This window comes from Gorilla gorilla, chromosome Y (assembly GCF_029281585.2).
Source record: "Gorilla gorilla gorilla isolate KB3781 chromosome Y, NHGRI_mGorGor1-v2.1_pri, whole genome shotgun sequence".
In the NCBI taxonomy this organism is placed as follows: domain Eukaryota; kingdom Metazoa; phylum Chordata; class Mammalia; order Primates; family Hominidae; genus Gorilla; species Gorilla gorilla.
The window spans coordinates 53,090,124-53,116,506 of record NC_073248.2 but is presented as its reverse complement, the minus strand read 5'-3'; positions in this window follow the sequence as shown (position 1 = coordinate 53,116,506).

Here is a 26,383-nt window from a genome sequence, read left to right as displayed (position 1 = left end):
GTGCATTGTGACATCATAACTCTGCACTGGTCACACAGGTGACAGACCCTTGTCTGTGATCTGCCTAAGGGGCATTGTGACATCATAACTATGCACGGGTCACCCAGGTGACAGACCCTTGTCTGTGATCTGCTTAAGGGGGCAATATGACATCATAACTCTGTTCTGGTAACCCAGGTGTCAGACCCTTTTCTGTGATCTGCCTCTGGGGGCATTGTGACATCATAACACTGCACAGGTCACCCTGGTGTGAGACCCTTGTCAGTGATCTGCCTGAGGGGGCATTGTGACATCATAACTCTGCACTGGTCCCCCAGGTGGCAGGCCCATGACTGTGATCTACCTAAGGGGGCATTGTGACATTATAACACCTCACGGGTCCCCCAGGTGACAGACCCTTGTCTGTGATCTGCCTAAGGGGGCATTGTGACATCATAATTCTGCACGGGTCACCCAGGTGACAGACCCCTGTCTGTGATCTTCCTAAGGGGTCATTGTGACATCATAACTCTCCGTTGGTCCCCCAGGTGACAGACCCTTCTCTGTGATCTGCCTAAGGGGTCATTGTGATGCCATAACCCTGCACTGGAACCCCAGGTGAGAGACCCTTGTCTGTAAACTGCCTAACGAGTCATTGTGATATTATAAATCTGCACTAGCCACGCAGGTGACAGACCCCAGTCTGTAATCTGCGTAAGGGGGCATTGTGACATCATAACTCTGCACTGGGCACCCAGGTGACAGACCCTTCTCTGTGAACTGCCTAAGAGGGCATTGTAACATCACAACTCTGCACTGGTCCCCCAAGACACAGACCCTTGTCTGTGATCTCTCTAAGGGGGCATTGTGACATTATAAGTCTGCACTTGGCACCCTGGTGATAGGCGCTTGTCTTTGATCTGCCGAAGGGGGCATTGTGACTACACAACTCTGCACTGGTCACCCAGGTGAAAGACCCTTGTCTGTGATCTGCCTAAGGGGGCATTGTGACATAATAACACTGCACGGATTACCCAGGTGACAGACCCTTGTCTGTGATCTGCCAAAGGGTGTATTGTGACATCATAATTCTGCACGGGTCACTCTGGTGATATACGCTTGTCTTTGATCTTCTTAAGTTGTCATTGTGACATCATAACTCTGCACTGGTCACCCAGGTAACAGACCCTTGTCTGTGATCTGCCTAAGGGGGCATTGTGACATCATAACACTGCACTGGTCACCCAGGTGACAGACTCCTGTCTGTGAACTTCCTAAGGGGTCATAGTGACATCATAACTCTGCACTGGTCACCCAGGTGACAGACCCTGGTCTGTGATCTGCCCAAGGGGGCATTGTGACATCATAACTCTGCACGAGGCACCCAGGTGGCAGACCCTTGTCTTTGATCTGCCTAAGGGGGCATTGTGACACCATAAATCTGCACTGGTCACCGGTTTGACAGACTCTTGCCTGGGATCTGCCTATGGGGGCATTGCCACATCATAACTCTGCACGGGTCACCCAGGTGACAGAGTCTTGTGTGTGATCTGCCTAAGGAGGCATTGTGACATCACAACCCTGCACTGGTCACCCAGGTGACAGGTCCTTTTCTGTGATCTGCCTAAGTGGGCATTGTGACACCATAACACTGCAATGGTCATCCAGGTCGCAGACCCTTGTCTGTGATCTGATTCATGGGGCATTGTGACGTAATAACTCTACACTGGGCACCCAGGTGACAGACCCTTTTCTTTGATCTGCCTAAGGGGGCATTGTGACATCATAAATCTTCACTGGTCACCGTTTTGACAGACTCTTGTCTGGGATCTGCCTAAGGGGCATTGTCACATCATAACTCTGCACGGGTCACCCAGGTGACAGAGCCTTGTGTGTGATCTGCCTAAGGAGGAATTGTGACATCACAACTCTGCAATGGTCTCACAGGTGACAGACCCTTCTCTGTGATCGGCCTAATGGCGTATTGTGACATCATAACTCTGCACTGGTCAGCCTGGTTACAGACCATTGTCCAATATCTGCCTAAGGGGGCATTGTGACATCACAACACTGCACTGGTTATCCAGGTGACAAACCCTTGTCTGTGATCTGCCTAAGAGGGCATTGTGACATCATAACTCTACAATGGTCACACAGGTGACACACCCTTTTCTGTGATTGGCCGAATGAGGTATTGTGACATCATAACTCTGCACGGGTAACTCATGTAACAGACCCTTGTCTGTGAACTGCCTAAGGGGGCATTGTGACATCATAACTGTTCACTGGTAACCCAGGTGACATACCCTTGACTGTGATCTGCCTAAGGTGGCATTGTGACATCAGAATTCTGCACTTGTCACCCAGGTGACAGACCCTTGTCTGTGATCTGCATAAGGGGGCATTGAGACATTGTAAGTCTGCACGGGTCACCCAGGTGGCAGAACCTTGTCTGTGATCCGCCAAAGCGTGCATTGTGACATCATAATCCTGCACGGGTCTCCCAGGTGACATACCCTTGTCTTTGATATTCTTAAGTGGTCATTGTGACATCATAACTCTGCAATGGTCACCCAGGTGGCAGACCCTTGTCTGTGATCTGCTTAATGGGGCATTGTGACGTCATAACTCTACACTGGGCACCCAGGTGACAGACCCTTGTCTGTGATCTGCCTAAGGGGGCATTGTGACATCATAACTGTTCACTGGTCAGCAAGGTGACAGACCATTGTCTGTGATATGCCTTAGGAGGCAATGTGACATCATAACTCTGCACTGGGCTCCCTGGTGACAGACCCTTGTCTGTGATCTGCCTAATGGGGCATTGTGACATCATAACTCTGCACTGTTCACCCTGGTGACAGACCCTTATCCGTCATCTGCCAAACGCGGAATTCTGACTTCATAACACAGCACTGGTCACGCAGGTGACAGACGCTTGTCAGTGATCTGCCTAAGGGGGTATTGTGACTTCGTTAGTCTGCACCGGGCACCCAGGAGACAGGTCCTTTTCTGTGATCTGCCTAAGGGGGCATTGTGACATCATAACACTGCAATGGTCACCCAGGTGGCAGACCCTTGTCTGTGATCTGCTTAATGGGGCATTGTGACGTCATAACTCTGCACTGGTCATGCAGGTGACAGACCATTGTCTGTGATCTGCCTAAGGGGGCATTGTGACGTCATAACCCTGCACTGGTCACCCAGGTGACAGACCCTTGTCTGTGATCTGCCTAAGGAGACATTGTGACATCATAACTCTTCACTGGTCAGCAAGGTGACAGACCATTGTCTGTGATATGCCTTAGGAGGCAATGTGACATCATAACTCTGCACTGTTCACCCTGGTGACAGAACCTTATCCATCATCTGCCTAACGCGGAATTGTGACTTCATACCACAGCACTGGTCACGGAGGTGACAGACCCTTGTCGGTCATCTGCCTAAGGGGGCATTGTGACATTGTAAGTCTGCACCGGGCACCCAGGTGACAGGTCCTTTTCTGTGATCTACCTAAGGGGGCATTGTGACATCATAACTCTGCACTGGTCACCCAGGTGACAGACCCTTTTCTGTGATCTGCCTAATGGGGCATTGTGACATCATAGCTCTGCACTGTTCAACCTGGTGACAGACCCTTCTCCGTCATCTGCCTAACGCGGAATTGTGACTTCACAACTCTGCGCTGGTCACCCAGGTGACAGACCCTTGTCTGTGATCTACCTAAGGGGGCATTGTGACATTATAACTCTTCATTGGTCACCCAGGTGAGAGACCCTTGTCTGTGATCTGCCTATGGTCGCATTGTTGCATCTTAACTCTGCACTGGTCACCCAGGTGACAGACCCTTGTCTGTGATCGGCCTAAGGTGGCATTGTGCCATTATAACATTGCACTTTTAACCCAGGTGACGGACCCTTGTCCGTGATATGCCTAAGGGGGCATTGTAACATCATAACTCTGCACTGGTCACCCAGGTGACAGACCTTTTCTGTGATCTGCCTAAGGTTGCATTGTTGCATCATAACTCTTAATTAGTCACAGCGGTGACAGACGCTTGTCTGTGATCTGCCTAAAAGGGCATTGTGATATCATAACCCCGCACTGGACACCCAGGGGAGAGACCCTTGTCTGTAAACGGCATAAGGGGGCATTGTGACATAACTCTGCACTAGTCACGCAGGTGACAGACCCTTGTCTGTGATCTGCCTAAGGGGGCATTGAGACATAATAACTGTGCACTGGTCACCCAGGTGAAAAACCATTGTCTGTGAACTGCCTAAGGGGGCATTGTGACATCATAACTCTGCACTGGTCACCCAGGTGACAGACCCTTGTCGGTGATCTGCCCAAGGGGGCATTGTGGCTTCATAACTACGCACGGGGAACCCAGGTGTCAGACCCTTTTATGTGATCTACCTAAGGAGGCGTTGTGACATCAAAACCCTGCAGAGGTCACCCATGTGACAGGCCCTTGAATGTGATCTGCCTAAGGGAGTATTGAGACATCATAACTCTGCACAGGGCACCCAGGTGACAGACCATTGTCTGCGATCTGCTTAAGGGTGCATTGTGACATCATAACTCTGCACTGGGCACCCAGGTGACAGACCCTTGTCTTCGATCAGCCTAAACGGGCATTTTCACATCATAACACTGCACGTGTCGCCGAGGTGACAGACTCTTGTCTTTGTTTTGCCTAAGGGGGCATTGTGACATCATAAATCTGCACTGGTCACCGTGTTGATAGACCCTTGTCTGTGATCTGCCTAAGGGGGCATTGTGACATCATAACTCTGCAGTGGACTCCCAGGTGACAGATCCTTGATTTTGATTTGCCTAAGTGGGCATTGTGACATCATAACTCTGCACTGGTCACCCTGGTGACAGACCCTTGTCTGTTATCTGCCTAAGGGGGCATTGTGACATCATAACTCTGCACTGGGCTCCCTGGAGACAGACCCTTGTCTGTGATCGGCCTAAGGGGGCATTGTGACATAATAACTCTGCACTGGTCACCCAGGTGACAGACCATTGTCTGTGATCTGCCTGAGGGGCATTGTGACATCATAACCATGCACAAGACTCCCAGGTGACAGACCCTTGCCTTTGATCTACCTAAGGTGACATTGTGACATCATATCACTGCACTGTTCACCCAGGTGACAGACCTTTGTCTGTCATCAGGCTAAGGGGGCACTGTGACATCATAACTCTGCACTGGTCACCGTGGTGACAGACCCTTGTCCGTCATCTGCCTAAGGGGGTATTGTGACATCATAACGGTGCACTCGTCACCCAGGCGACAGACCCTTGTCTCTGACCTGGCTAAGGGGGCATTGTGACCTCCTAACTCTACACTGGTCACCCAGGTGACAGACCCTTGTTTGTGATCTGCCTAAGGGAGCATTGTGACATCATAATTCTGCACTGGTCACCCAGGTGACAGACCCTTGTCTGTGATCTTACTAAGGGTGCATTTTGACATCATAACTCTGCACTGGTCACCCAGGTGACAGACCCTTGTTTGTGATTTGCCTAAGGGGGCATTGTGACATCTTAACTGTGCACTGGTCACCCAGGTGACAGAACCTTGTCTATGATCTCCCTAAGGGGGCATTGTGGCATCATAACTCTGCACTTGGCACCCAAGTAAAAGACCCTTGTCTGTGATCTGCCTAAGGGGGCATTGGGACATCATAACTCTGCTCTGGTCATCCAGGTGACAGAACCTTGTCTGTGATCTGCCTAAGGGGGACTTGTGACATCATAACTCTGCACAGGACACCCAGGTCACATACGCTTGTCTGTGATCTGCCTAAGGGGGCATTGTGACATCATAACTCTGCACTGGTCACCATGGTGACAGATTCTTGTCTGCGATCTGCCTATGGGGGCATTGTGACATCATAAATCTTCACTGGTCACCGTTTTGACAGACTCTTGTCTGGGATCTGCCTAAGGGGCATTGTCACATCATAACTCTGCACGGGTCACCCAGGTGACAGAGCCTTGTGTGTGATCTGCCTAAGGAGGCATTGTGACATCACAACTCTGCAATGGTCTCACAGGTGACAGACCCTTCTCTGTGATCTGCCTAATGGCGTATTGTGACATCATAACTCTGCACTGGTCAGCCTGGTTACAGACCATTGTCCAATATCTGCCTAAGGGGGCATTGTGACATCACAACACTGCACTGGTTATCCAGGTGACAAACCCTTGTCTGTGATCTGCCTAAGAGGGCATTGTGACATCATAACTCTACAATGGTCACACAGGTGACACACCCTTTTCTGTGATTGGCCGAATGAGGTATTGTGACATCATAACTCTGCACGGGTAACTCATGTAACAGACCCTTGTCTGTGATCTGCCTAAGGGGGCATTGTGACATCATAACTGTTCACTGGTAACCCAGGTGACATACCCTTGACTGTGATCTGCCTAAGGTGGCATTGTGACCTCAGAATTCTGCACCTGTCACCCAGGTGACAGACCCTTGTCTGTGATCTGCATTAGGGGGCATTGAGACATTGTAAGTCTGCATGGGTCACCCAGGTGGCAGAACCTTGTCTGTGATCCGCCAAAGCGTGCATTGTGACATCATAATCCTGCACGGGTCTCCCAGGTGACATACCCTTGTCTTTGATATTCTTAAGTGGTCATTGTGACATCATAACTCTGCAATGGTCACCCAGGTGGCAGACCCTTGTCTGTGATCTGCTTAATGGGGCATTGTGACGTCATAACTCTACACTGTGCACCCAGGTGACAGACCCTTGTCTGTGATCTTCCTAAGGGGGCATTGTGACATCATAACTGTTCACTGGTCAGCAAGGTGACAGACCATTGTCTGTGTTATGCCTTAGGAGGCAATGTGACATCATAACTCTGCACTGGGCTCCCTGGTGACAGACCCTTGTCTGTGATCTGCCTAATGCGGCATTGCGACATCATAACTCTGCACTGTTCATCCTGGTGACAGACCCTTATCCATCATCTGCCTAACGCGGAATTCTGACTTCGTACCACAGCACTGGTCACGGAGGTGACAGACCCTTGTCGGTCATCTGCCTAAGGGGGCATTGTGACATCGTAAGTCTGCACCGGGCACCCAGGTGACAGGTCCTTTTCTGTGATCTACCTAAGGGGGAATTGTGACATCATAACTCTGCACTGGTCACCCAGGTGACAGACCCTTTACTGTGATCTGCCTAATGGGGCATTGTGACATCATAGCTCTGCACTGTTCAACCTGGTGACAGACCCTTCTCCGTCATCTGCCTAACACGGAATTGTGACTTCACAACTCTGCACTGGTCACCCAGTTGACAGACCCTTGTCTGTGATCTACCTAAGGGGGCATTGTGACATTATAACTCTTCATTGGTCACCCAGGTGAGAGACCCTTGTCTGTGATCTGCCTATGGTAGCATTGTTGCATCTTAACTCTGCACTGGTCACCCAGGTGACAGACCCTTGTCTGTGATCGGCCTAAGGTGGCATTGTGCCATTATAACATTGCACTTTTAACCCAGGTGACGGACCCTTGTCCGTGATATGCCTAAGGGGGCATTGTGACATCATAACTCTGCACGGGTCACCCACGTGCCATACCCTTGTCTTTGATCTGCCTGAGGGGCCATTGTGACATCATAACTCTGTACGGGGCACCCAGGTGACAGGTCCTTGTCTGTGATCTACCTAAGGGGGCATAGTGACATCATAACTCTGCACTCGTCACCCAGGTGACAGACCCTTGTCTGTGATCTGCCTAAGGGGACATTGTGATATCATAACTCTGCGCTGGTCACCCTTTTGACAGACTATTTTCTGTTATCTGCCTAAGGCGGCATTGTGACATCATAACTCTGCACTGGTCACCCAGGTGACAGACCCTTTTCTGTGATCTGCCTAATGGGGCATTGTGTCATCACAACTCTGCACTGGTCACCCTGGTGACAGACCCTTGTCCGTCATCTGCCTAAGCTGGAATTGTGACATCATAACTCTGCACTGGTCACCCAGGTGACAGACCCTTGTCTGTGATCTGCCTAACGGGTCACTGTGACACCTAAACTCTGCACTGGTCACCCAGGTGACAGACCCTTGTCTGTGATCTCACTTTGGGTGCGTTGTTGCATCTTAACTCTGAACTCGTCACTGAGGTGACAGACCATTCTCTGTGATCTGCCTAAGGGGGCATTGTGACATCATAAGTCTCCACTGGACACCCAGGTGACAAGCCCTTCTCTTTGATCTGCCTAAGGGGGAATAGTGACATCATAACTCCTCATTCGTCACCCTGGTGACAGACCGTTGTCTGTTATCTGCCTAAGCGGCATTGTGACATCATAACTCTGCACGGGTCACCCAAGTGACGGCCCCATGTCTCTGATCTGCCTAATGGGGCATTGTGACATCATAACTCTGCATGGGTCACGCAGCTGACAGGCCATTGTCTGTGATCTGCCTAATGTTGCGTTGTGACATCATAACTCTGCATTGGACAACAAGGTGGGAGACCATCGGCTGTGATCTGCTTAAGGGGGCGTTGTGACATCATAAATCTGCACTGGTCACCCAGATGACCGACCATTGTGTGTGAACTGCCTAAGGGGGCATTGTGACATCATAACTCTGCACTTGTCCCCCAGGTGACAGAACCTTGTCTGTGATATGCTTTAGAGGGCATTGTGGCATCATAACTCTCAACTGGTCACCCAGGTGACAGAAACTTGACTGTGAAGTGCCTAACGGGGCATTGTGATATCACAACTCTGCTCAGGTCACCCATGTGACAGGCCCTTGAAAGTGATCTGCCTAAGGGGTCCTTGTGACATCATAACTCTGCACTGGTTACCCAGGTGTCAGACACTTGTCTGTGATCTGCCTAAAGGGGCATTGTGATATCATATGTCTGCACTGTGAACCCAGGTGACAGGTCCCTGTCTTTGATCGGCCTAAGTGGGCATTGTGACGTCATAAGTCTGCACTCATCACCCAGGTGACAGACCCTTGTCTGTGACCTGCCTAATGGGGCATTGTGACATCATAACTCTGCACGGGTCACCCAGGTGACAGACCCTTGTCTGTGATCTGCCTAAGGGGTCACTGTGACATCATAACTCCGCACGGGTTAACCAGGTGACAGACACTTGTCTGTGAAATGCCTAAGGGGTCATTGTAGCAGCATAACTCTGCACTGGTCACCCACGTGACAGACCCTTGTCTTTGACGTAACAAAGGGGGCATTGTGACATCATAGCTCTGTATGGGGCACCCAGGTGGCTGATCCTTTTCTCTGATCTGCCTAAGGGGGCATTGTGACATCATAACTCTGCACTGGTCACCCAGGTGACAGACTCTTGTCTGTGATCTGCCTAAGGGGGCACTGTGACATCATAACTCTCCACTGGTCACCCGGGTGACAGACCCTTGTCTGTGATCTGCCTAAGTGGGCAATGTGACATTATAAATCTACAATGGGCTCTCTGGTGACAGACCCTTGTCTGTGATCTGCCTAAGGGGGCATTGTGACATCATAACACAGCATTGGTCACCAAGGTGACAGACCATTGCCTGTGACCTGCCTAAGGAGGAGATGTGACATCGTAAATCAGCACTGGTCACCCAGGTGACCGATCCTTGTCTGTGAGCTGCCTAAACGGGCATTGTGACATCATAACTCTGCACTGGTCACCCAGGTGACAGACCCTTGTCTTTGACCTGCTTAAGTGGGCATCCTGACATCGTAACATTGCACTGGTCACCCAGGTGACAGATCCTTGTCTGTGATCTGCCTAATGGGGCATTGTGACATCATAACTCTGCACTGGTCACCCAGGTGACAGACCCTTGTCGGTGATCTGCCCAAGGGGGCATTGTGGCTTCATAACTACGCACGGGGAACCCAGGTGTCAGACCCTTTTATGTGATCTACCTATGGAGGCGTTGTGACATCAAAACCCTGCAGAGGTCACCCATGTGACAGGCCCTTGAATGTGATCTGCCTAAGGGAGTATTGAGACATCATAACTCTGCACAGGGCACCCAGGTGACAGACCATTGTCTGCGATCTGCTTAAAGGTGCATTGTGACATCATAACTCTGCACTGGGCACCCAGGTGACAGACCCTTGTCTTCGATCAGCCTAAACGGGCATTTTCACATCATAACACTGCACGTGTCGCCGAGGTGACAGACTCTTGTCTTTGTTTTGCCTAAGGGGGCATTGTGACATCATAAATCTGCACTGGTCACCGTGTTGATAGACCCTTGTCTGTGATCTGCCTAAGGGGGCATTGTGACATCATAACTCTGCAGTGGACTCCCAGGTGACAGATCCTTGATTTTGATTTGCCTAAGTGGGCATTGTGACATCATAACTCTGCACTGGTCACCCTGGTGACAGACCCTTGTCTGTTATCTGCCTAAGGGGGCATTGTGACATCATAACTCTGCACTGGGCTCCCTGGAGACAGACCCTTGTCTGTGATCGGCCTAAGGGGGCATTGTGACATAATAACTCTGCACTGGTCACCCAGGTGACAGACCCTTGTCAGTGATCTGCCTTAGGGGGCACTGTGACATCATAACTCTCCACTGGTCACCCGGGTGACAGACCCTTGTCTGTGATCTGCCTAAGTGGGCAATGTGACATTATAAATCTACAATGTGCTCTCTGGTGACAGACCCTTGTCTGTGATCTGCCTAAGGGGGCATTGTGATATCATAACACAGCATTGGTCACCAAGGTGACAGACCATTGCCTGTGACCTGCCTAAGGAGGAGATGTGACATCGTAAATCAGCACTGGTCACCCAGGTGACCGATCCTTGTCTGTGCGCTGCCTAAACGGGCATTGTGACATCATAACTCTGCACTGGTCACCCAGGTGACAGACCCTTGTCTTTGATCTGCTTAAGTGGGCATCCTGACATCGTAACATTGCACTGGTCACCCAGGTGACAGATCCTTGTCTGTGATCTGCCTAATGGGGCATTGTGACATCATAACTCTGCACTGGTCACCCAGGTGACAGACCCTTGTCTGTGATCTGCCTAAGGGGGCAATGTGACATCATAAATCTGCACTGGTCACCCAGGTGACAGAACCATTTCTGTGATCTGCCTAATGGGGCATTGCGACAGCATAACTCTGCACTGTTCACCCTGGTGACAGACCCTATTCCGTCATCTGCCTAGGACGGAATTGTGGCATCAAAACTCTGCACTGGTCACCCAGGTGACAGAACCTCGTCTCTCATCTGCCTATGGGGGCGTTGTTGCAGCTTAACTCTGCACTGGACACCGTGGAGACAGCCCCTTGTGTGTGATCTGCCTAAGGGGGCATTGTGACATCATAACAGTGCACTGGTAACCCAGGTGACAGACCCTTGTCCGTGACCTGCCTAAGGGGGCATTGTGACATCATAACCCTGCACTGATCACCCTGGTGAAAGACCCTTTTCTGTGATCGGCCTAAGGTGGCATTGTGACATCATAACTCGGCACTGGTCACCCAGGTGGCAGACTCTTGTATGAGATCTGCCTAAGGGGGCACTGTGACATCATAGCACTGCACAGGTCACCCAGGTGACAGACCCTTGCCTGTGATCTGCCTAAGGGGCATTGTGACATCATAACTCTGCACGGGTAACTCATGTAACAGACCCTTGTCTGTGAACTGCCTAAGGGGGCATTGTGACATCGTAGCTCTGCACAGGTCACCCACGTGACAGACCCTTGTCTTTGATCTGCCTAAGGGGGTATTGTGACATCATAACTCTGCAGGGGTACCCAGGTGACAGACCCTTGTCTGTGATCTGCCTAAGGGGGCATTGTGACATCTTAAGTCTGCTCGGGTCATCCATGTGACAGACCCTAGAATGTGATCTGCCTAAGGGGTCATTGTGACATCATAACTCTGCACTGGTCACCCAGGTGACAGAACCTTGTCTGTGATCTGCCTAAGGGGGCAATGTGACATCATAACTCAACACTGGTCTCGCTGGTGACAGACCCTTGTCTGTGATCTACCTAAGGGGTCATTGTGACATCATAACTCTGCACTGGTCACCCCGGTGACAGACCCTTTTCTATGATATGCCTAATGGGGCATTGTGACATCATAACTCTTCACTGGTCACCCTGGTGAGAGACCCTTGTCCGTTATGTGCCTAAGGGAGCAATGTGACATCATAACCCTGCACGGGTCACCCTGTTGACAGTCCCTTGTCTTTGATCTGCTTAAGTGGACATTGTGACATCAAAACTCTGCACTGGTCACCCAGGTGACAGACCCTTGTCTGTGATCGGACTAAGGGGGCATTGTGACATCGTAACTATTGACTGGTCACCCAGGGGAAAGACCCTTGTCTGTTATCTGCCTAAGGGGGCATTGTGACATCATAACTCTGCATTTGACACCCATGTGACAGACCTTTGTCTGTGATCTGCCTAAGGTGGCATTGTGACATCATAACTCTGCACTGGACACCCAGGTGACAGGCTGTGGTCTGTGATCTGCCTAAGGGGGCATTGTAACATCATAACTCTGCACGGGTCACACAAGTGACAGGCCCTTGTCTGTGATCTGCATAAGGGGGCATTGTGACATCATAACACTGCACGGGTCACCCAGGTGACAGACCCTTTTCTATGACCTGCCTAATGGGGCATTGTGACATCGTTACACTGCACGGGTCACTCAGGTTTCAGGCCCTTGTCTGTGATCTGCCTAAGGGTGTATTGTGATATCATAATTCTGCACTGGTCACACAGGTGACAGACCCTTCCCTTTGATATGCCTAAGTGGGCATTGTGACATCATAACCCTGCACTGGTCACCCAGGTGTCAGACCATTGTCTGTGATCTGCCTAAGGGGGCATTGTGGCATCATACCTCTACACTGGTCACCGTGGTGACAGCCCCTTGTCTGTGATCTGCCAAAGGGGGCATTTTAACATCATAACTCTCCACTGGTCATCCAGGTGACAGGTCCTTGTCTGTGATATTCCGAAGGGTCATTGTGACATCATAACTCTGCACTGGGCACCCAGGTGACAGGCCCTAGTCTGTGATGTGCATAAGGGGGCATTCTGACTTTATAACTCAGCACTGGGCCACCAGGTGACATGCCTTTGTCTGTGATCTACCTAAGTGGGCATTGTGACATCATAGCTCTGCACTGGGCACCCAGGTGACAGGCCCTTGTCCGTGATATGCCTAAGGGGGCATTGTGACATCATAACTCTGCACTGGGCACCCAGGTGACATGCCCTTGTCCGTGATCTGCCTAAGGGGGCATTGTGACATCATAACTCTGCACTGGGCACCCGGGTGACAGGCCCTTGTCTGTGATCTGCCTAAGGAGGCATTGTGACATCATAACTCTGCAGTGGTCACCAAGGGGACAGACCCTTGTATGTGAACTTCTTAAGGGCTCATTGTGACATCATATCTCTGCACTGGTCACCCAGGTGACAGACCCTTCTCTGTGATCTGCATAAGGGGGCATTGTGACATCTTAACTCTGCACGGGTCACCCAGGTGACAATCCCTTGTCTGTGATCTGCCTAAAGGTGCATTGTCATATCATAACTCTGCACGGGTCAACCTGGTGACAGACCCTTGTCTTTGATCTGCTTAAGTGGGCATTGTGACATCATAACTCTGCACTGGTTACTCAGTAGACGGACCCTTGTCTGTGATCTGCCTAAGGGGGCATTGTGACATCATAAATCTGCACTGGTCACCCATGTGACAGACCCTTGTCTGTGATCTGCCTAAGGGGGCCTTGTGTCATCATAACTCTCCACTGGTCACCCAGGAGACAGACCCTTGTCTGTGATCTGCCTAAGGGGGCATTGTGACATCATAACTCTGCACTGGCCACCCAGGTGACAGACCCTTGTCTTTGATCTGCCCACGGGAGGATTGTGACATCATAACTCTGCACGCATCACCCAGGTGACAGAACCTTCACTGTGATCTGCGTAAGGGGACTTACTGGCATCATAACCCTGCACAGGTCACCCAGGAGACAGTACCTTGATTGCTATCTGCCTAAGGGGCATTGTGACATCATAAGTCTGCACTGCTCACCCAGGTGACAGTCCCCTGTGTTTGTTCTGCTTGAGGGGGATTGTGACATCATAACTCTGCACTGGTCACCGAGGTGACAGACCCTTGTGTGTGATCTGCCTAAGTGAGCATTGTGACATCATAACTGCACTGGTCACCAAGGTGACAGGCCCTTGCCTGTGATCTACCTAAGGTGGCATTGTGACATCATAACTCTGCACTGGTCACCCTGGTGACAGGCCCTTTTTTGTGATCTGACAAATGGGGCGTTGTGTCATCATAACTCTACACTGGTCACCAAGGTGACAGACCCTTGTCTTTGATATGCCTAAGGGTGTATTTTGACATCATAACTCTGCACTGGTCACCCAGGTGACAGGCCATTTTCTGTTATCTGCCTGAGGGCGAATTGTGACATCATAACTCTGCACTGGTCACCCAGGTGACAGACCCTTGTCTGTGATCTTCCTAAGTGGGCATTGGGACATCATAACTCTGCATTGGTCACCAAGGTGACTGACCAGTGTCTTTGATCTGCCTAAGGGGCATTGTGACACACAGAAATTCCTGTCACCTGGGTGACCAGTGCAGAGCTCTGATGTTGCAATGCACCCCTAGGCAGATCACGGACAAGAGTCTGTCACCTGTTTGACCAGTGTACAGTACTGATGACAAAACACCGCCTAATGAAGATCACAGACACAGGTCTGTCACCACGGTGACCAGTGCAGAGTTATGATGTCACAATGCTCCCTTAGGCAGATCACAGACAAGGATCTGTAACCTGGGTGACCAGTTCAAAGTTATGATGTCACAATGCCCCTTAGGCAGAACACAGACAGGGGCCTGACACCAGGGTGACCAGTGCAGAGTTATGATGTCACAATGCCCGCTTAGGCAGATGACAGAAAAGGGTTTGTCTCCTGGGTGACCAGTGCAGTGTTATGATGTCACAACTCCCCCTTAGGCAGATCACAGACAAGGGTCTGTCACCTGGGTTACCAGTGCAGGGTTATGTTCTCACAGTGCCCCTTTAGGCAGATCACAGACAAGGGCCTGTCTCCACGGCGACCAGTGCAGACTTCTGATGTCACAATGCCCCCTTAGGCAGATCACAGACAAGAGTCTGTCAACTGGGTGACCCGTGCTGAGTTCTGATGTCACAATGCCCCTTTAGGCAGATCAAAGTGTAGGGTCTGTCACCTGGGTGACTCTTGCAGAGTTATGATGTCACAATGCCCCTTAGGCAGAACACAGACCACGGCCTGTCACCAGGGTGACCCGTGCAGAATTATGATGTCACATTGCCCCCTTAGGCAGACCACAGACAAGGGCCTGTCCCCTGGCAGACCTGGGTAGAGCAATGATGTCACAATGCCCCCTTAGGGAGGTCACAGACAAGGCAGTGTCAAATGAGTGCACAGAGCAGTGTTATAATGTCACAATGCCCCATTAGGCACATCACAGAGAAGGGCCTGTCATTTGAGTGATCAGTGCAGAGTTTTGATGTCACAATGCCCCCTTAGGCAGATCAGAGACAAGGGCTTGTCACCTGTGTGAGGAGTGTAGATTTGTGACATCACAATGCCCCTTAGGCAGATCACAGACAAGAGCCTGTCACCAGGGTGACCAGTGAAAGTTATGATGTCACAATGCCCCCAAGGCAGATGGCAGACAATTGCCGGTCACCTGGGTGAGCAGTGCAGATTTATGTTGTCACCATGCCCACTTAGGCACATCAAAGACAATGGCCTTTCACCTCTGTGCCCAGTGCTGAGTTATGATGTCACAATGCCCACTTAGGCAGATCACAGACAATGGCCTGTCACCTGGGAAACCATGGCAGAGTTATGATGTCCCAATGCCCCTTTAGGCAGATCACAGACAACGGCCTGTCATCTGGGTGCCCAGTGCAGAGTTCTGATTTCACATTGCCCCCTTAGGCAGATCAGAGACAAGGGCCTGTCACCTGGATGCCCAGTACAGAGTTATGATGTCACAATTCCCCCTTAGGCAGATCACAGACAAAGACCTGTCACCTGGGTGCCAAGTGCAGAGTTATTATGTCACAATGTCCCCTTAGGCAGATCACAGACAAAGGACTGTCAGCTGGGTACCCCATTCAGAGTTATGATGTCACAATGCCCCCTTAGGGAGATCACACACAAGGGACTGTAACCTGGGAGACGATGGCAGAATTATGATGTCACAATGCCCCCTTAGGCAGATCACAGACAAGGGCCTGTCACCTGGGTTACCAGTGCAGTGTTATGATGTCACAATGCCCAATTAGGCAGATAAAATACAAGGGCCTGTCACCTGGGTGAACAGTGCAGAGTTATGATGTAACAATGACACCTTAGGCAGATCACAGACAAGGGCCTGTCACCTGTGTTACCATTGCAGTGTTATGATGTCACAATGCCCCCTTAGGCAGATCACAGACAAGGGTCTGTCACCTGGGTGACCAGTGCAGAGTTATGATGTCACAATGCCGCATAAGGCAGATCACAGACAATGGTCCGTCACCTGGGTGACCAGAGGGGAGTTATGATGTCACAATGCCCCATTCGGCAGATCACAGTCAAGGGCCTGTCACCTGGGTGACCAGTTGAGAGTTATGATGTCACAATGACCCTTGCGGAGATCACAGAAAAGGGTGTGTCACCTGGGTGGTCCATGCAGAGTTATGATGTCACAATGCCCCCTTAGGCTGATCACAGACAAGGATCTGTCACCTGGGTGACCTGTTCAGGGTTATGATGTCACAATGCCCCCTTAGGCTGATCACAGACAACGGTCTGCCACCTGGGTGACCCTTGGTGTGTTGTGATGCCACAATGCCCCTTAGGCAGATCACAGACAAAGGCCTGTCACCAAGGTGACCAATGCAGTGTTATCATGTCACAATGCCGCCTTAGGCAGATCGCAGACAACGGCCTGTCACCTGGGTGACCAGTGCAGAGTTATGATGCCACTAAGCCCCCTTAGGCAGATAACTGACAAGGGTCTGTCACCTGGGTGACCAATGCAGGGTTAGGATGTCACAAAGCCCCCTTATCCAGATCACATACAAGGGACTGTCACCTGGGTGCGAGTGCAGAATTCTGATTTCAAAATGCCCACTTAGGCAGATCACAGAGCAAGGCCTGTCACCTGGGTGCCCAGTGCAGAGTTATGATGTCACAATGACCCCTTAGGCAGATCGCAGACAAAGACCTGTCACCTGGGTGCCTAGTGCAGAGTTATGATTTTCCAATGCTCCCTTAGGCAGATCACAGACAAGAGCCTGTCACCTGGGTGACCAGTGCAGAGTTATGATGTCACAATGCCCCATTAGGCAGATCACAGACAAGGGCCTGTCACCTGGGTGACCAGGGCACAGTGTTGATGTCACAATGTCCCCTGAGGCAGATCACAGAGAAGGGCCTGTCACCTGGGTGACCAGTGCACAGTTATGATGTCACAATGCCCCCTAAGGCAGATCACAGACCAGGGCAAGTCACCTGGGTGACCCGTGCAGTGTCATAAAGTCACAATGTCATCTTAGGGAGATCGCAGACAAAGACCTGTCACCTAGGTGCCTAGTGCAGAGTTATGATGTCACAATGCCCCCTTATGAAGATCACAGACCAGGGCCTGTCACCTGGGTGACCAGTGTAGAGTCATTATGTCACAATGCTCCCTTAGGCAGATCACAGACCAGGGCCTGTCACCTGGGTGACCCGTACAATGTTATGAAGTCACAATGCCCCCTTAGGCAGATCAAGGGCTAGGGCCTCTCACCTGTGTGAGCAGTGCAGAGTTATGATGTCACAATGCCCCCTTAGGCAGATCACAGACAAGGGCCTCTCACCATGGTGACCAATGCAGAGTTATGATGTCACAATGCCACCATAGGCAGATCGCAGACAAGGGCCTGTCACCTGGGTGACCAGTGCATGGTTGTTATTTCACAATGAGCCGTTAGGCAGATCAAAGTCAAGGGCCTGTCTCCTGGGTGCCCAGTGCAGAGCTATGGTGTCACAATGTCCCGTAAGGCAGATCGCAGACAAGGGCCTGTCACCTGGGTGAGCAGTGCAGAGTTCTGATGTCACAATACCCCATTAGGCAGATCAAAGATAATGGCATTTCGCCTCGATGCCCAGTGCAGAGTTATGATGTCACAATGTCCCCTAGGCAGATCACAGACAACGGACTGTCACCTGGGTGCCCAATGTGGAGTTATGATGTCACAATGCCCCCTTAGGCAGATCACACACAAGGGACCGTCACCAGGGTGACCAGTGCACAGTTATGATGCCACTATGCCGCATTAGGCAGATCACTGACAAGGGTCTGTCACCTAGGTGACCAATGCAGGGTTGTGATGTCCCAATGCCCCCTTAGGGAGATCACAGACAATGGCCTGTCACCTGGGAGACCATGGCAGAGTTATGATGTCACAACGCCCTCTTAGGCAGATCACAGACAAGGGCCTGTCACCTGGGTGAGCAGTGCAGAGTTATGATGTCACAATACCCCATTAGGCAGATCACAGACAAGGGCCTGTCACCAGGGTGACCAGTGCAGAGTTATGATGTCACAATGCCCGCTTAGGCAGATGACGGAAAAGGGTTTGTCTCCTGGCTGACCAGTGCAGTGTTATGATGTCACAACTCCCCCTTAGGCAGATCACAGACAAGGGTCTGTCACCTGGGTTACCAGTGCAGGGTTATGTTGTCACAGTGACCCCTTAGGCAGATCACAGACAAGGGCCTGTCTCCACGGCGACCAGTGCAGACTTCTGATGTCACAATGCCCCCTTAGGCAGATCACAGACGAGAGTCTGTCACCTGGGTGACCCGTGCTGAGTTCTGATGTCACAATGCCCCTTTAGGCAGATCAAAGTGTAGGGTCTGTCACCTGGGTGACTCTTGCAGAGTTATGATGTCACAATGCCCCTTAGGCAGAACACAGACAACGGCCTGTCACCAGGGTGACCCGTGCAGAATTATGATGTCACATTGCCCCCTTAGGCAGACCACAGACTAGGACCTGTCCCCTGGCAGACCTGGGTAGAGCAATGATGTCACAATGCCCCCTTAGGGAGGTCACAGACAAGGCAGTGTCAAATGGGTGCCCAGAGCAGTGTTATAATGTCACAATGCCCCATTAGGCACATCACAGAGAAGGGCCTGTGATTTGAGTGACCAGTGCAGAGTTTTGATGTCACAATGTCCCCTTAGGGAGGTCACAGACAAGGGCCTGTCACCTGGGTGACCAGTGCAGAGTTATGATGTCTCAATGCCCCCTTAGGCAGATCAGAGACAAGGGCTTGTCACCTGTGTGAGGAGTGTAGATTTGTGACATCACAATGCCCCTTAGGCAGATCACAGACAAGGGCCTGTCACCAGGGTGACCAGGGCAAAGTTATGATGTCACAATGCCCCCAAGGCAGATGGCAGACAATTGCCGGTCACCTGGGTGAGCAGTGCAGATTTATGTTGTCACCATGCCCACTTAGGCACATCAAAGACAATGGCCTTCCACCTCTGTGCCCAGTGCTGAGTTATGATGTCACAATGCCCACTTAGGCAGATCACAGACAATGGCCTGTCACCTGGGAAACCATGGCAGAGTTATGATGTCCCAATGCCCCTTTAGGCAGATCACAGACAACGGCCTGTCATCTGGGTGCCCAGTGCAGAGTTCTGATTTCACATTGCCCCCTTAGGCAGATCAGAGACAAGGGCCTGTCACCTGGATGCCCAGTACAGAGTTATGATGTCACAATTCCCCCTTAGGCAGATCACAGACAAAGACCTGTCACCTGGGTGCCTAGTGCAGAGTTATTATGTCACAATGTCCCCTTAGGCAGATCACAGACAAAGGACTGTCAGCTGGGTACCCCGTTCAGAGTTATGATGTCACAATGCCCCCTTAGGGAGATCACAGACAAGGGACTGTAACCTGGGAGACCATGGCAGAGTTATGATGTCACAATGCCCCCTTAGGCAGATCACAGACAAGGGCCTGTCACCTGGGTGCCCAGTGCAGAGTTATGATGTCACAATGCCCACATAGGCAGATCACAGGAAGGGGCCTGTCACCTGGGTCCCCAGTGCAGAGTTATGATGTCACAATGAACGCTTAGGCTGATCACAGACAACGGCCTGTCACCTGGGTTACCAGTGCAGTGTTACGATGTCACAGTGCCCCATTAGGCAGATAAAATACAAGGGCCTGTCACCTGGGTGAACAGTGCAGAGTTATGATGTAACAATGACACCTTAGGCAGATCACAGACAAGGGCCTGTCACCAGTGTTACCATTGCAGTGTTATGATGTCACAATGCCCCCTTAGGCAGATCACAGACAAGGGTCTGTCACCTGGGTGACCAGTGCAGAGTTATGATGTCACAATGCCCCATAAGGCAGATCACAGACAATGGTCCGTCACCTGGGTGACCAGAGGGGAGTTATGATGTCACAATGCCCCATTCGGCATATCACAGTCAAGGGCCTGTCACCTGGGTGACCAGTGCAGAGTTATGATGTCACAATGCCCCTTGCGAAGATCACAGAAAAGGGTGTGTCACCTGAGTGGCCCGTGCAGAGTTATGATGTCACAATGCCCCCTTAGGCTGCTCACAGACAAGGATCTGTCACCTGGGTGACCCGTTCAGCCTTATGATGTCACAATGCCCCCTTAGGCTGATCACAGACAAGGGTCCTTCACCTGGGTGACCAGCGCACACTTGTGAAGTCACAATGCCCCCTTAGGCAGATCACAGACAATGGTCTGTCACCTGGGTGACCAGTGCAGAGTTATGATGTCACAATGCCCCCTTAGGCTGATCACAGACAATGGTCTGCCACCTGGGTGACCCTTGGTGTGTTGTGATGCCACAATGCCCCTTAGGCAGATCACAGACAAAGGCCTGTCACCAAGGTGACCAATGCAGTGTTATCATGTCACAATGCCCCCTTAGGCAGATCGCAGACAACTGCCTGTCACCTGGGTGACCAGTGCAGAGTTATAATGCCACTATGCCCCCTTAGGCAGATCACTGACAAGGGTCTGTCACCTGGGTGACCAATGCAGGGTTAGGATTTCACAAAGCCCCCTTATCCAGATCACATACAAGGGACAGTCACCTGGGCGCGAGTGCAGAATTCTGATTTCAAAATGCCCACTTAGGCAGATCACAGAGCAAGGCCTGTCACCTGGGTGCCCAGTGCAGAGTTGTGATGTCACAATGACCCCTTAGGCAGATCGCAGACAAAGACCTTTCACCTGGGTGCCTAGTGCAGAGTTATGATTTCGCAATGCTCCCTTAGGCAGATCACAGACAAGAGCCTGTCACCTGGGTGACCAGTGCAGAGTTATGATTTCGCAATGCCCCCTTAGGCAGATCACAGACAAGGGCCTGTCACCTGGGTGACCAGAGCACAGTGTTGATGTCACAATGTCCCCTGAGGCAGATCACAGAGAAGGGCCTGCCACCTGGGTGACCAGTGCACAGTTATGATGTCACAATGCCCCCTAAGGCAGATCACAGACCAGGGCATGCCACCTGGGTGACCCGTGCAGTGTCATAAAGTCACAATGTCATCTTAGGGAGATCGCAGACAAAGACCTGTCACCTAGGTGCCTAGTGCAGAGTTATGATGTCACAATGCCCCCTTACGCAGATCACAGACAAGGGCCTGTCACCTGGGTGACCAGTGTAGAGTCATTATGTCACAATGCTCCCTTAGGGAGATCACAGACCAGGGCCTGTCACCTGGGTGACCCGTGCAGTGTTAGGAAGTCACAATGCCCCCTTAGGCAGATCAAGGGCTAGGGCCTCTCACCTGTGTGAGCAGTGCAGAGTTATGATGTCACAATGCCCCCTTAGGCAGATCACAGACAAGGGTCTCTCACCAGGGGGACCAATGCAGAGTTATGATGTCACAATGCCACCATAGGCAGATCGCAGACATGGGCCTGTCACCTGGGTGACCAGTGCATGGTTGTTATTTCACAATGAGCCGTTAGGCAGATCAAAGTCAAGGGCCTGTCTCCTGGGTGCCCAGTGCAGAGCTATGGTGTCACAATGCCCCGTAAGGCAGATCGCAGACAAGGGCCTGTCACCTGGGTGAGCAGTGCAGAGTTCTGATGTCACAATACCCCATTAGGCAGATCAAAGACAATGGCATTTCGCCTCGGTGCCCAGTGCAGAGTTATGATGTCACAATGTCCCCTAGGCAGATCACAGACAACGGACTGTCACCTGGGTGCCCAATGTGGAGTTATGGTGTCACAATGCCCCCTTAGGCAGATCACACATAAGGGACCGTAACCTGGGTGACCAGTGCACAGTTATGACGCCACTATGCCGCATTAGCCAGATCACAGACAAGAGCCTGTCACCTGGGTGTCCAGTGCAGCGTTATGATTTCAAAATGCACCCTTAGGCAGATCACAGAGAAGGTCATGTCACCTGGTTGCCCATTGCAGAGTAATGATGTCACAATGGCCCCTTAGGCAGATCACAGACAAAGACCTGCCACCTGGGTGCCTAGTGCAGGGTTATGATGTCACAATACCCCCTTAGCCAGATCACAGACACAGACTGTCACCTGGGTGCCCAGTGCAGAGTTCTGATTTCAAAATGCCCACTTAGGCAGATCACAGAGCACGGCCTGTCACCTTGGTGACCCGTGCAGTGTTATGAGGTCACAATGTCCCCTTTGGAAAATCGCAGACAAAGACCTGTCACCTAGGTGCCTAGTGCAGAGTTATGATGTCACAATGCCCCCTTACGCAGATCACAGACAAGGGCCTGTCACCTGGGTGACCAGTGTAGAGTCATTATGTCACAATGCTCCCTTAGGCAGATCACAGACCAGGGCCTGTCACCTGGGTGACCCGTGCAGTGTTAGGAAGTCACAATGCCCCCTTAGGCAGATCAAGGGCTAGGGCCTCTCACCTGTGTGAGCAGTGCAGAGTTATGATGTCACAATGCCCCCTTAGGCAGATCACAGACAAGGGCCTCTCACCATGGTGACCAATGCAGAGTTATGATGTCACAATGCCACCATAGGCAGATCGCAGACAAGGGCCTGTCACCTGGGTGACCAGTGCATGGTTGTTATTTCACAATGAGCCGTTAGGCAGATCAAAGTCAAGGGCCTGTCTCCTGGGTGCCCAGTGCAGAGCTATGGTGTCACAATGTCCCGTAAGGCAGATCGCAGACAAGGGCCTGTCACCTGGGTGAGCAGTGCAGAGTTCTGATGTCACAATACCCCATTAGGCAGATCAAAGATAATGGCATTTCGCCTCGATGCCCAGTGCAGAGTTATGATGTCACAATGTCCCCTAGGCAGATCACAGACAACGGACTGTCACCTGGGTGCCCAATGTGGAGTTATGATGTCACAATGCCCCCTTAGGCAGATCACACACAAGGGACCGTCACCAGGGTGACCAGTGCACAGTTATGATGCCACTATGCCGCATTAGGCAGATCACTGACAAGGGTCTGTCACCTAGGTGACCAATGCAGGGTTGTGATGTCCCAATGCCCCCTTAGGGAGATCACAGACAATGGCCTGTCACCTGGGAGACCATGGCAGAGTTATGATGTCACAACGCCCTCTTAGGCAGATCACAGACAAGGGCCTGTCACCTGGGTGAGCAGTGCAGAGTTATGATGTCACAATACCCCATTAGGCAGATCACAGACAAGGGCCTGTCACCAGGGTGACCAGTGCAGAGTTATGATGTCACAATGCCCGCTTAGGCAGATGACGGAAAAGGGTTTGTCTCCTGGCTGACCAGTGCAGTGTTATGATGTCACAACTCCCCCTTAGGCAGATCACAGACAAGGGTCTGTCACCTGGGTTACCAGTGCAGGGTTATGTTGTCACAGTGACCCCTTAGGCAGATCACAGACAAGGGCCTGTCTCCACGGCGACCAGTGCAGACTTCTGATGTCACAATGCCCCCTTAGGCAGATCACAGACGAGAGTCTGTCACCTGGGTGACCCGTGCTGAGTTCTGATGTCACAATGCCCCTTTAGGCAGATCAAAGTGTAGGGTCTGTCACCTGGGTGACTCTTGCAGAGTTATGATGTCACAATGCCCCTTAGGCAGAACACAGACAACGGCCTGTCACCAGGGTGACCCGTGCAGAATTATGATGTCACATTGCCCCCTTAGGCAGACCACAGACTAGGACCTGTCCCCTGGCAGACCTGGGTAGAGCAATGATGTCACAATGCCCCCTTAGGGAGGTCACAGACAAGGCAGTGTCAAATGGGTGCCCAGAGCAGTGTTATAATGTCACAATGCCCCATTAGGCACATCACAGAGAAGGGCCTGTCATTTGAGTGACCAGTGCAGAGTTTTGATGTCACAATGTCCCCTTAGGGAGGTCACAGACAAGGGCCTGTCACCTGGGTGACCAGTGCAGAGTTATGATGTCTCAATGCCCCCTTAGGCAGATCAGAGACAAGGGCTTGTCACCTGTGTGAGGAGTGTAGATTTGTGACATCACAATGCCCCTTAGGCAGATCACAGACAAGGGCCTGTCACCAGGGTGACCAGGGCAAAGTTATGATGTCACAATGCCCCCAAGGCAGATGTCAGACAATTGCCGGTCACCTGGGTGAGCAGTGCAGATTTATGTTGTCACCATGCCCACTTAGGCACATCAAAGACAATGGCCTTTCACCTCTGTGCCCAGTGCTGAGTTATGATGTCACAATGCCCACTTAGGCAGATCACAGACAATGGCCTGTCACCTGGGAAACCATGGCAGAGTTATGATGTCCCAATGCCCCTTTAGGCAGATCACAGACAACGGCCTGTCATCTGGGTGCCCAGTGCAGAGTTCTGATTTCACATTGCCCCCTCAGGCAGATCAGAGACAAGGGCCTGTCACCTGGATGCCCAGTACAGAGTTATGATGTCACAATTCCCCCTTAGGCAGATCACAGACAAAGACCTGTCACCTGGGTGCCTAGTGCAGAGTTATTATGTCACAATGTCCCCTTAGGCAGATCACAGACAAAGGACTGTCAGCTGGGTACCCCGTTCAGAGTTATGATGTCACAATGCCCCCTTAGGGAGATCACAGACAAGGGACTGTAACCTGGGAGACCATGGCAGAGTTATGATGTCACAATGCCCCCTTAGGCAGATCACAGACAAGGGCCTGTCACCTGGGTGCCCAGTGCAGAGTTATGATGTCACAATGCCCACATAGGCAGATCACAGGAAGGGGCCTGTCACCTGGGTCCCCAGTGCAGAGTTATGATGTCACAATGAACGCTTAGGCTGATCACAGACAACGGCCTGTCACCTGGGTTACCAGTGCAGTGTTACGATGTCACAGTGCCCCATTAGGCAGATAAAATACAAGGGCCTGTCACCTGGGTGAACAGTGCAGAGTTATGATGTAACAATGACACCTTAGGCAGATCACAGACAAGGGCCTGTCACCAGTGTTACCATTGCAGTGTTATGATGTCACAATGCCCCCTTAGGCAGATCACAGACAAGGGTCTGTCACCTGGGTGACCAGTGCAGAGTTATGATGTCACAATGCCCCATAAGGCAGATCACAGACAATGGTCCGTCACCTGGGTGACCAGAGGGGAGTTATGATGTCACAATGCCCCATTCGGCATATCACAGTCAAGGGCCTGTCACCTGGGTGACCAGTGCAGAGTTATGATGTCACAATGCCCCTTGCGAAGATCACAGAAAAGGGTGTGTCACCTGAGTGGCCCGTGCAGAGTTATGATGTCACAATGCCCCCTTAGGCTGCTCACAGACAAGGATCTGTCACCTGGGTGACCCGTTCAGCCTTATGATGTCACAATGCCCCCTTAGGCTGATCACAGACAAGGGTCCTTCACCTGGGTGACCAGCGCACACTTGTGAAGTCACAATGCCCCCTTAGGCAGATCACAGACAATGGTCTGTCACCTGGGTGACCAGTGCAGAGTTATGATGTCACAATGCCCCCTTAGGCAGATCACAGACAAGGGCCTCTCACCATGGTGACCAATGCAGAGTTATGATGTCACAATGCCACCATAGGCAGATCGCAGACAAGGGCCTGTCACCTGGGTGACCAGTGCATGGTTGTTATTTCACAATGAGCCGTTAGACAGATCAAAGTCAAGGGCCTGTCTCCTGGGTGCCCAGTGCAGAGCTATGGTGTCACAATGTCCCGTAAGGCAGATCGCAGACAAGGGCCTGTCACCTGGGTGAGCAGTGCAGAGTTCTGATGTCACAATACCCCATTAGGCAGATCAAAGATAATGGCATTTCGCC